This window comes from Myodes glareolus, chromosome 7 (assembly GCF_982192425.1).
Source record: "Myodes glareolus chromosome 7, mMyoGla1.1, whole genome shotgun sequence".
Taxonomy (NCBI): Eukaryota; Metazoa; Chordata; class Mammalia; order Rodentia; family Cricetidae; genus Myodes; species Myodes glareolus.
This window is the reverse complement of record NC_142032.1, coordinates 103,137,787-103,146,010: the sequence shown is the minus strand read 5'-3', so window position 1 is coordinate 103,146,010 and position 8,224 is coordinate 103,137,787. Positions and strand designations below refer to the sequence as shown.

At 54.3% G+C, this 8,224-nt stretch overlaps 1 protein-coding gene across 5 annotated transcripts in view; it reads left to right on the top strand.

Moving 5' to 3' along the window:
• Positions 1–1,546: 1,546 nt before the first annotated feature.
• The window catches only part of Arap1 (ArfGAP with RhoGAP domain, ankyrin repeat and PH domain 1), a 57,880-nt gene continuing 51,202 nt past the window's right edge, over positions 1,547–8,224 (top strand). For 2 of the 5 annotated variants that reach the window (XM_087908657.1, XM_087908655.1), the window contains exon 1: positions 1,548–1,671. The gene's annotated coding sequence lies outside the window, so the exon portion shown is untranslated. Of the gene's footprint in view, positions 1,672–8,224 lie in introns of all 5 variants that reach the window. The other 3 variants (XM_087908658.1, XM_087908656.1, XM_087908659.1) reach the window with 2 other exon arrangements.

The window sequence follows — 8,224 nt, the reverse complement described above, 5'->3', positions numbered from 1 at the left end:
GCCAGCTCTTTCTTGTGCCTGCTTCTCATCTGCCCAGCAGACGCCTTGTTCTACAGTAATTTTCCTTAATACTATTATTGCTCCCTGGACCTTTGCACCCATAGGCATCGTGTTTCTGCTTGTGTAACTGCAGGATGGGGTTGTCGTTTGTTTCCTTTCTCCCTGTCCATTTGCACACTGACTTCGCTGGTCACAAAGGTGGTTGACTTGTTTTTCAGGGCTCTGTGAGGAGCTGGTCTGGCCAGAGGTCAGGTTTTTACTGTGTGACAGACCCCTGGTCCATTCTAGCTATGGACTATTGGTCTGGCACACTCTCTGGCTCTTGTCATGGCAGAAGGAAGAGGAGGGACCCACAGGTCAAAGCAAGGGCTGAAGGCCTCAGAACTGAGGTAGCACAGTGTGCCCTGGAGGAGGACACATCTCCACTGCACATAGAGGAACTTAGTCTTGAAGATCTTAGACTGCTCTTGACAGGAATTGTGGGGTCCTCTCCTCTGACCAGGTGCCAGCCTCCACTAATGTTATCCCTGGCTGCTCTGAGCTCCAGAGGGAGGCCTGGGCTGCCTCTGCTGCCCAAGGGATGTCCAGAGTCCCAGAGTTGGTCTTAGGCTCTGCTTGTCTCCGGTATCTTTGGCATAAGGAAGTACTTCTCAAATCTGACCCTGTTAATCTCTCCTGGAAATCCCTGGGGAAACAGTCAGCTCAGGGGCAAGTTTTCCCCAGAGGAACAGTTTCTGTAGAGAGAGGCTGGGACAGGAGACCCTATCACCTGGAAAGTTCCAGCTCTAGCCATGCCACAATGGTCTGTAACTTTGAGAACACCCTGAAAAATTGCAGACTCTCATTTCCTAGCCGATATCCTAGGGTGATAGCTTTTACGGGTAAGTGAATGTGAGAATTGAGACTAAAGAGAACAAAGTGTCCCTCACTGGGCCAGGCATGGAGTAGGCTCTCTGGTTACAGGCACCTTCCTCTTTTCACGGCAAACCCCTTGGCCCACCCTGCTGAGAGGGTTCTTCCAGATATGCCCATTGTACCTATGAAAAATGGAAGCTCAGCTAAGTTAAAGCCTCTGGTTTGGCTAGTGCCAGGACCCAGAAATACTTGTCAAGTCTGGGCGTTTGACAGGGTGGGGAGGAGGTGAGAAGTGGCTGGACTCTGGGGGGACTTTGCCAGCACCCTCTGCAGGGAGACGTGGCCCTGGGGACACAGGACTCCCAGGGAAGGTGGTCACCAGCCATGGTTGTCCCGCCTCCAATGGCTCCCTTTCCCCTAGAGGAGGTGTGACTGTGTGTCTCCTCTCCCAAGGGTAGACTCACCAGAACAGGGGTGTCAGGCAAGACTCAAGGATCAGGACCCGTGGAGTCTCAGCAAGGGCGGGGTAGTCATGGGCCTCAGTGCCTTAGCAAGCTAGAAGGGCAAGGGAAAGACACAAACCCGGCCGGCAAGTCGGTCCAGCGGACTGATGATCTGGACTAGGCTGGGGGCGGGACCGGCAGGCTCCCTGCCCCTTCCCCGCCCTCCCGTCCCCGGAGTGTCACGTGGGGCGGGCGGAAGCGCCGGGCGAGGTGGGCGCGCCCGGACCGCTGCCGCGAGTTGGCAGCGGCCTCGTGTGACAGACGGTTCCGGGACCCCGGGTTCCCCGCGTGGAGTTCTCGTCACTCAAAACAGGTCAGTTAGGTTGCTGGGGCCTCCCAGTCGTCAGCTGTGGCCTGCACTACCCCCATTCTTCAGAAGGGAATGGTGAGGCCCGGGGCACTTTCCCCGGGGTCATCTGGTGCATTCTCCTGCCTGGGAATGGAGTGAGGTGGGGCCACCTCCGGAGGTGGAGGCGTCCGGCCAGGTCCAGAGGGACAGGGAGGGCGAGCTGGTTGACACGGCTTCTAGCCGGCAGCTCTTCTGCTTGCGGGCTCGCAGGCTGAAGGCTGCGGAGCCAGTCGCGTCGGGTGGCGTTGGTTTTTCCCACCTGAGAACTGAAGGCTCCCACCCGGATCGACAGCGGACACGCCTTTCGGCCTCGCAAAGCTGTAGGACTTTAGCCCTGGACCTGGGGCGTTGGTAACCTTGGGCAGGCTACTTCCGTCCTCTGCACCTCGATTCTCCACCAGTTAATGGGGGCACAATTTCTCTAGAGCCTACCTGGCCCAGTTGCAGGGAAAGCAGGGGTGTGATCGTTGAATGGGGTCAGGCTAGGAGTGGGTGGATGGGCTTAGAGCAGGGTTGCCGTGCAGCTGGGTTGGTGGGGTGGGTGTTTGGTCTCAGATCTCCATGGTTTGGTTGCTGGGTGATTAGGACATAGCACAGTAGGCTTCTGCCCTATGTTTGCCCTAAATCCGGTGTCCTGGGAAACCTTCCCTAATGACCATAGTTGGGGTTCGAGGGCTCAGACTGAGCTTGGGAGGTAAGGATTTGACTGCTGCTGGGTCCCAGGGACCCTGATACCTCTGCTTGGAGAGCAGCGAATGCCGTTCGAGGGGAAGTCTGACATCCTAGCACCGTCATTACAGGGTAAAAGAAACTCAGCAGAACCCAGAGACAGGTGTGGACAGGTGCCGACCTGGGGAGGAGAGGATGCCCGGAGTGAGTTTTGGTAGTTAAGTGACTGTTTGCAAAAACTGACGGCAATGTGAGAGCAAGAGCTTGTGGCAAAGAAGGGATTCTCTAACTTGGATGAAAGGCGAGGAGGTGGGTGTGGCTGCTAGGGGCGGGAGGGAAGGGAAGGGTTTGCTAAGAACTAATCCTTGGGACTCACGCCCTGTTGGAGTTTATTTGGACCCTGGCCTGGGACCCTGCTCCCCAGTGGAATAGGGTACAAGTGAGATGTCCCAGGCTACTGATGTCTGTGAGGTGGAAGCAAGTGTTCCCAAATGAAATGCAGGTTTCATTTGGACATTCAGGCCTCCATACTTGGCCCCCATCCCTTGGGGTTCAGCCATACTTCCCCATCACAAATCAGCCTTTTTACAGAGGTGTGTGTGTCTCACGAGTTTGATCCTCGTCCAAATCCCCATGTTATCTGAGATTTCAGGGTTCATATGTGGCCTGCTGGCCTGGTTTTCAGTTCTGGGTATGGCGAGACGTAGGAAGGATTGCCTTAGGTGTCTGTGAAGATGGCTACAGTGTAAGACCAACCAGGACTCCGGCGTCTGCATTTCTAGTACTGCCACCAAGCCCTGTGTGGCTCTGACACTCTCCACCCTTTTCAGAGCCACCTTTCCACGACTGAGGGGTGGGATGACAAGCCTGGCTTCGTTCCAAGGACAACTGCTAAAACAAGAGTCAGGCCAGTGTGAATCCTGCCTCGAGTCCTGGAGGAAGAGGCAGTGGAGCAGGGGCCCAGAGCATTGGCACAGCAGTGATGCCGGCCTAGGCCTCTGTCTGAGGTGGGGGGGAGTCTCTCCCATTCTCTAGGGCTTCTTCCCCACTCCACTCTCCCTTGACTGAGCTCAAAGCCAGCCGCCAATACCCAAACAAGTGGCCTCTGTTCCTAGAGGAGGGGGAAGGGAAGCTGGCCCTGGGCTCCAGGCCCGCCAGTCCAGCACTGACCCTGCCTCTCCCTTTTGCTCTGGGTCTTAACTCTTGGAAGCCTGTACTGGGTACTGGGCTGTTTGAGGCTGGTACCTCTTGCCCTACAGCTGACTCGTCTGTCTGTCTTGCTTCAGATTTCTGAGGGAACTGACTGGATGTCCTCAAAGCAGTGTATATGTGGGGTACGGCTGCTGCCAGTTTCTCTCGGCTCCTACCAAGTCCATGAGGCCAGACTCAGACCCTCCAGAGACATGAGGGGTCTGTGCCAAGACTGACCACCAGGTATCTGGCAGTGAAGCCGGGAGGTCCCAGAGTCCCATCAATGCATATATATTCTCCGCAGAGCTCAGACTCACAGCTGACTCAAACGGACCCCCCTCTTCAGCCAAGCCCCTAGACCTGTACATTCCAGTTGGGACTCTGGGAAGGACAGTCTCTGCCCAAGGAGACAAATGTCCCTTAGATGATAATTCAGGTGTGCTGTGGGGCCACAGTTTAGGGCTTATCATCTACAGCTTTCTTCTGAAATACCTGTCATTCTTTGGGTCATAAGTCAGAAAGAAAAACTGTTCTCTAATTAAGATTTCTGAGGCAGGTGTGGTGGTGCACACCTTTAATCCTAGCACTCAGGAAGCAGAGGCAGGCAGGTCTCTGAGCTCAAGGTCAGTCTTGGCTACACTAGTGAGTTCCAGGACACCCAGGGCTACATAGAGAAACCTTGTCTTGAAAAAACAAAACATACAAAACGTGTTCTAGATCACTAGGGTAAAGTAGCTGGGAAGGGATATGGAATTAAGTGACTAGTTCAATAACATTAATACTTCATCCAGTGCAATACATGGTTTTAAGATAGGCATAGCACCAGTAGAAGCCGCTTTCTTGTCCATTCCCATTTTATAGGAGTGCAAAGTGAGGCCAAGAGGCAAGGTGATTTTCTAAACCATCCATTTCTTAGATTGGCGGGATCGCTGCATTCTCACTGCTCACAGTGAGATCCTTCAGCACAGGGAGTTTCTGCAGACGGCAGATTCAAACCCTACCCTGGATTCCCCATTGCAATAACTGGCAGACTGGAGGGCTGCCAAGTCCCTGACATTGGTGGTGATCAGTTTTGGAGCAGGGATGCCTGCAGTTATTACACTTACTGGCCTAGTTGCATTGTCTTGGCGACCCCCACAACCCCAGGGCCCAGTCCTAGGAAAGGCACCTCCTGGAGAATTAATTTCCTGCCCGTCCCTTCACTTTCCCTACCCTATCTGCTGCTGAAGAAGGCAAGGTCTGTAGATGGTCGGCATCTGAAGAGACAGAACTGGGGCAGAGGTCCAGGCTAGGGCTCTGTGTGTGCTCCCTCCCCTGCCTGGGGCCTACTAGGGTCTCCGAAACTCTGATCTTCCTGCAGAGGCTGCCCACTACCTTGTCACAGGGCCTAAGTCTGTGTCAATAAACTAGGAACTAGCCCTCTTAGGTGCCCCGGTATCTCTACCATGTAGGGTGTTGGTGACTGAACAAACCTGGGAGGGTTTCTCAGTGTCTAGAGACCAAAATAAAGAGACCACCTGAGGTCAGGTGTGTGTGCTTAGGGCCTCAGTGGGCCAGGGTGGGTACAGGGAATAGAGATCCATTTTGTACCCTCCCTCTGTGTATCTAATCTTCCTCTCCCTCCTGCCGTTCCTCTGACATCATCTGAGGGTAGATGGCAGGAGCTGCCACATCTGGAGTCTCCTTTGGCCAGGCTGCAGTATGTGAATGAGTCCCCAGAACAGGAAAGCTGAACTGCCCTTGCTCTGTAGCCCCCTGGTGCCAGGGTCTCCCCTGCTGGCATTGGTCTATCCAGACGTTCTTTTCTTTGGTCCTCTTCCCAGCCCCCACCCCCATGTCTCAGCAGGGTGACTGTGCTGAAAGTGTGGCCTCTCCCATCTCTTCCCTCGCGCCCTCATCCATGTTAGCTGCCTGGTAAGGTCTGAGCGAATCTGTCCTTCACAGCTTTAGAGAGTTGAGGGGCCAGTTTGCTATGCAGTTATTCCCAACTTTTAAGTTCCCAAAAGCTGAGATACCAGGGGTCTGCAAAGCTTGGGTTTGGGGTGGGTCACCTGGAATTGACGCTAAACCTTCTGCCACACTGTGGCCACATTGAGGTCTACAGAATGTTGTGGGTTATTCAGAGGCTCTGACTCGCTTCTGGCCTCCAGGCTCGTGCGACCACACATGCCCCACTGCTTCCCTTTCTGGAAATCCACAGGACCAGCCCTGGGGCCCAATGATAGCACAGGGCCTAGGAGTCCTGTAATAGATGATTTCGGAGGTGGGACTTCTTCAGGGGGTGGGGCCACTGACGACACTCATGGAAGAGAAGCCCCATGAACACAGGGTGCACTGAACCCGAATTAGAGGCTGGAAGGATCATAGAGCCAGGTCAAGGGTTGCTCTGTGGACATCGGAAACAGCATGAAGGGTGGCTCAGCAGACCTCGGTCAAGTCTGCAAAAGATCAGGGTCTGGAGGGCCCTCCAGAGAGGAGTGGTGGCCAGAGGCCTGAGTCAGGGAGACTGGGGAGACATGCTGTCATGCCTTTGGGTGCAGGAAGCTGGACCTTGGCCAGTGGGCCTTGGGTTTTTACCACACCAGTTGGGGCCTGCCCCTGTAGAAGGAGACCTGTACCTTATAGTATATAGACTGTTTCCCAGAAGACCCTCTGGCTGGCAAGCTTCTTGGTGGGGGTTGGGGTACACTCTGTCATTGGGCTCAGCATTTAGTGTTCCAGGGCTTGCAGCAGGTGGAGCACTGTTCTGTATCCATGATGTGTGAGCCTAGACTCACAGCCCCTGACTGCCCTGACTGTCTGCCCCTGGTCTCTTTAGTGAGGACCTTCAGTGGACTGCCCTGTAGTTTTGTAACTAAGATGCCAGTCCTGACAGGAAGAAAGGGGAGCCCTCCCTGAAGGACAGAGCTGGGAGGGTCCTGCTTGCTTAGTGAAGGGGTGTCAGGGTATCAGCTGATAGTGTCCCTCCCCATCAGAGTGGAGTGCGCCTCCCCCTGCCTCTTCCTCTGCTCTAAAGATGACCCACTGAGCCTAGGGACATCCAGGGACCTGTCTGTACTGCTTGTGGCCTGAACACCCACATTTTTCGGGTCTGGAGAGATAGCGCAATGATTTAAAGCCCTGGCTGCTCTTCCAGAGGACCCAAGTTCGATTCCCAGCACCTCCAAGGTGGCTTGCCACTGTCTGTTATTCTAGTTCCAGGGAATCTGGTGTTCTCTTTCCAGCCTCTGTGTGGTACACAGACATACATTTAAGCAAAACACAGATAACATAAAATAAAATGAAAGTAAAACCCTCATTTAGGACTAGGGATGTAACTCATTTGTTAGAGTGTTTGTCCAGCATGCTCTAGACTCTAGGTCCAATCCCCAGGGCAGCAAAATCAGTCTGTTAATATTTCTGTAATCCCAGCCCTTGGTAGGTAGAGGCAGGAGAATCAGAATTTTAAGGTAGGGATGAAGAGATGGATCAGTGGGTAAAACACTTGCCTTGTAAGTGGGGAGACCAGATTTTGTATCACCAGAACCCTCAACGGTGACACATTCACCTGTAATTCCTGCCCTCCCACGGGAAGATGGGAGGCAAAGACAGAAGAATCCAGAAGCTTGAGGGCTGGTCTAGCAGCAGAGAGCAGCCAGGGACCCTTTCTCTAACAAGGTGGGGTGATGAAGAGCGGCATCCGAGGTTGACCTTTGACCTCCACACGTGTGCCATGGCATGTGTGCCTACACTCAAAACACAAGCATGCACCATGCATACGGAAAGAAGTTTAAGGTCATCATCAGCTACATAGGAAGTTTGAGGCTAGCTTGGACTATATGAGACCATGTTTCAATCAAACAAGCAAGAATCCCTGCCCCGCCCCCCTTATTTCTCAGTGCCACTCAGCCCACTTGCAGGGCTTTGCTCCAGTATTTCTAATGTCACCTGAAGGGAGTCAGAAAGCTCAGGCTGTGGGCTTGCTGAGTCCTGCTCCTGCCCTGCCCTGTGGCCCTGCTTAGGCTGTTGTTCTCTCAGAGTCTCTTCTGGAACCCGGGAGAGTTGGGTAAGGTGCTGCCTGGTGTGTTAGGAGCAGGCGGTCGGGGTCTGGGGAGGGCTGGGAACTTAGTGCAGGAGGTAGAACTCTGGCAGGCACCAGCAGGATGTGGTGGGAAGGCCGCTGCCCTGCAGTGTGGCCTGAGTTCCTTTGGTCCATGTCCATCCAGCTAGGAGCTTTTACTGGGGGCCACCTTTGAAACATAGGGGAATTGGAGCCTGGCCCTGTCTGGGTTGGGTGACTGTGACCTGGGAGCTGGGAAGCTGTGTAAACCCAGGTCTGGGAGAAGCATGGCTGTCAGGGAACAGCAGTAAAGAAAATGAGGGCTGGGGCTGAGTTGCCTGGGCAGTGGGTGACTATGGAGGGTGGGGGCAAGGCAGGTGAGGAGGGTGGTTGGGCTCGGATTCTTGGGAGCCAGGTGTTGGCTGCTGTAAGGACCTGTTATGCTGTGGGCAGCGTAAGTGGTGTGAGCCAGCATTTCTCCTGCGTGTGGGCTCCCCAGCAGGAAGTGGCTGGGGCAGCTCCACTTGGGAAGATAGGTTGGGACAGCTACAGAAGGCTCCAGGGGACCCCAGAACCTATGTCTGAGAGCCAGCTACCTTACCCAACTCTCTGCCATCT